Source organism: Arachis ipaensis, chromosome B06 (assembly GCF_000816755.2).
Source record: "Arachis ipaensis cultivar K30076 chromosome B06, Araip1.1, whole genome shotgun sequence".
NCBI lineage: Eukaryota > Viridiplantae > Streptophyta > Magnoliopsida > Fabales > Fabaceae > Arachis > Arachis ipaensis.
In genome coordinates, this window is record NC_029790.2 from 115,668,542 (window position 1) to 115,672,367 (window position 3,826).

The following is a 3,826-nucleotide window of genomic DNA, read 5'->3' on the forward strand; positions in this document are numbered from 1 at the left end:
CAATCAATATATCTGCATGTAAGTTTTTTTTTTATTTTTATTCCGTTAATTTTTTTATTTATTTTTTTTTTTGATTTCATTAAAGCTGACTCCATTAGTTGATATGTGTAGTTGTTGTGATTAAAAAAAAAAATGTTAGGGCTAGCAACTTTTGTGAATTGTAGCCATCAAATAGTCATCAATGATGGTTTTAATAGTGTGAGATTGGTGTAAGATTTCATCTAATGACTTACTTTTCTTTGCTAGTTATATGCTGACCAAAATTTAACAAAGTTGCTGCCCCTAGACTTTTCCAAAAAGAAAATCTTGAATAGATGTGCTCTCCATGCTAATATGGAAGGTGCTTATTATTATCTGTAACATACAAGGCAACCTTCACGGCATTGCGTATTCAAAAACAGCATTTTGATTATTGATTTATTTAAAACTCAAAACTTGATTGTTTCGGTAAAAGAAAGAAGTTATCAACTAGAAATCTTGGATCTTAATAACGTAAAGAGAAAATTAGTGGAATTTAATATTTTAAATTTTATTAATAAAAAAATTAATTATATTAAAATTATTAAAAAGAATCAAGGAGATATTATATTAAGAAAAGACTAATAAATAAGATTTGAAATCCTATATTCATCACATCTAGGTGGCTATCTTTCCTTTGTCATTACTCGAGTTCTTTTTATGAGTTTTTTTCCGTTCTTGAGTTCTCATAAATCTATTTTTTCAAGTACACTATGTAATTTTTGCCAAAATTACTAGCTTCTTTTTTATGTTATGGGGTTTAATGGATTTTGTATTTTATCATTTGTTTGAATTGAATGGAAGGACCTAAATTTATTTGTTTGTCCATAATAAACAAAAAAAAGTATCACCAAAAATTTATATATGTTTCATTTTAATTTCATTTTGTTATTGTAAAAAATAAGTAATTTACTTTGTTGAGTACATTATCTGTTTGCTTTAGTTACAAATTAAAACAAACACTTGACTCGATGTCAAAGTAGAATTTAGCTAATGTTCCAAAAGGTCTATTATGTCCTGTGTTATGTTAGAAAAATTTCAAATTTTCAATTTCATGTTCTATATTTTATTTTTAAATTTTTAATTTTCAATTTTTTAACATAAGAAAATCTCCAAATTGCTTAATCACGACTGCTTCAACAGCAAATCAGGTTTATTTTATGCTTAAAAGATTATTTTTATTTGCATACTATTGAATGATTGATTATAGTATATACTTTTATTGTTGGCTTAATTTTTATTTTGAGTATAATAGAATCCTATTCTGCTCTTTATCAAACAACTCTTTACTCTTATCTATTGATTGTTTTATTTTTATCTTATCTTTATCTCTGGAACTTAGTTGTTATGCTAATAAGTTAGGAAACTTCTAAATAATATTAGGAATAATAAATATTCTAAACCAAAATTTAATCTCAGCCATTTGTAAAACATGCTAACTACACAATTAGCTCAGAGATTTAAAACAAAACTTTTGATCTTAAATGTGAATGAGTTAGTGACCATAATTTAAAGTTAACTGCTTAAATATGAAATGCTAGTAAATTTTGATAGTAAATAGTATTTTCTTTAACTTTAGTGAAACTCTAAACTTTAATTACTACATGTATTTTATTAATAATGTTATATTTATTTTTCTTTTCAAATTATGTAAATTTGTATGTATTGTTATGATATGTTAATGCCAATGTCAATGCCATACCTTCTGTAGTGAACTCCAAAACTTTTCAAGTAGCTGAGTTTGAGCAAGGTAATGCCAAGCCAAAAAAAAAATGATATTGAACATGAAAAATTTGAACTAGAAATTGCTTAACTTCAGCATCAACTTCACTCGAATAAACCTGGTACACTAACATCATCTACTTGTATAGAAATATAAGAAATAGTAGTATTAGTATAGAATCTACTTGTGTAGAAGCATAAGGAATAGTAGTATATAAGCATTAGAGTTGTCTAACTTTAGCTAATGCACAATTATTTATTGAATTAGTTAGAAACAAAAGAGTAATCTGAAGAATGTATTATTGATTGAGTTGAAAAGTACAATACATAGGAGTATATATAAGTGCTAGAAGAATCAAAGTCATAAAAGCATACAATCTTATAATTAATATACAGATATTCTATATAAATATAAGTGATACTAATTGATCTAAATTGATTCTAATTTAGTCTCTAACATCCCCCCTCAAATTCAAGTGGGAGCTAAGAATACCATCTTGAGTTCGGATACTAGAGTCCGGAAACGAGTAGGATGATGAACCTTCGTGAAGATATCAGTAGTCTAATCCAAAGTTCCAACAGCGATGAGGTGAACAGTATCAATAAGAAGACGTTGTCGGACAAAGTGACAATCAATTTCAATGTGTTTGGTGAATTCATGGAACACATCATTATGCACAATCTGAATAGCACTGCGATTGTCATAAAAGACATCGGTTAGGGATGACTAAGGAGCACCGAAATCTGCAAGAAGCCAAGAATCGAGACAACCTCAACAGTGGTGTCAGCGAGAGCATGGTATTCAGCTTCTGTGTTTGATCGAGTAGTTAACGTTTGTTTCTTAGCTCGCCAAGAAATGAGAGCGTCGCTAAGAAACAAACAATAACCAGTAGTAGAACGACGATCAATGGGATCACCAGCCCAATCAACATCTGTGTACGCCTGAGAGGACAAAGATGAATGAGCAGAAAAATAAAGGCCATGAAATAGGGTGCCTTTGATGTAGCGAAGAATGCGAAGAACTGCTGCATAGTGAGTAGTACGAGGAGCCGACAAGAATTGGCTAAGTACATGAACTGGATAGGCGATGTCTGGTCGGGTGACAGTCAAGTAGATGAGACCTCCAACTAACTGTCAATAAAGACTATGATTATCCAAAACAGTGCCATCCATAGGGGTAAATCTAACATTAGGCTCAAAGGGAGTAGACTCAGTTCGACTATCTGTAATCCCGGCACGAGCAAGAAGATCTGAAGCATACTTAGCTTGAGAGAGATAGATGCCATCATCTGTGAATATGACCTCGAGACCAAGAAAATAACTAAGAAAACCAAGATCTTTCTTCTCAAAAGTATGGTGAAGGAGGCTTTGAGATAAGAGATGCCATCAACATCATTTCCAGTAATGATCATGTCATCAACATACAAAAGTAGAAGAACAACTCCATGTTCACTTTTAAGAATAAAGAGAGCATTCTCATGAGGGCTGCAAGTGAAACGGAGATTGCATATAGTGGTGCTGAACTTGTCAAACCATTCACGAGGAGCTTGCTTAAGACCATAAAGTGCCTTGTGAAGGAGACAGACTTTGCTAAAAGGACAAGGATAACCTGAAGGTGGTTTCATATAGACCTTCTTTTTCAAATCTCCATTAAGAAATGCATTCTTCACGTCCATCTGACTGAGAAACCATTTTTTGACCACAGCAATGGCAAGAAGAGCTCAAACAGATGTGAGACAAGCAATAGGAGCAAAAGTCTCTTTATAGTCAATACCATACTCTTGCGCACAACCTTGAGCAATCAATCATGCCTTATAACGGTCAATAGAACTATCAAAGCGAGTCTTGATCTTGTATACCCATCGACTGTCCACAACTTTCTGATTAGAAGGAGGATCAACCAAATTCCAAGTGTGTGCTTTTTCAAGTGCCTGTATTTCTTCCTATATTACTTGTTGCCAACTCGGATTTGTGGAAGCTTCTCTGAATAACTTAGATTCATGTTGATGAAGAATGATAAAAAACAATTATAATCAAGAAGATGAGGAGATAAATTTCTTACCGTAGAAGAACGAGTGGAAGGAGA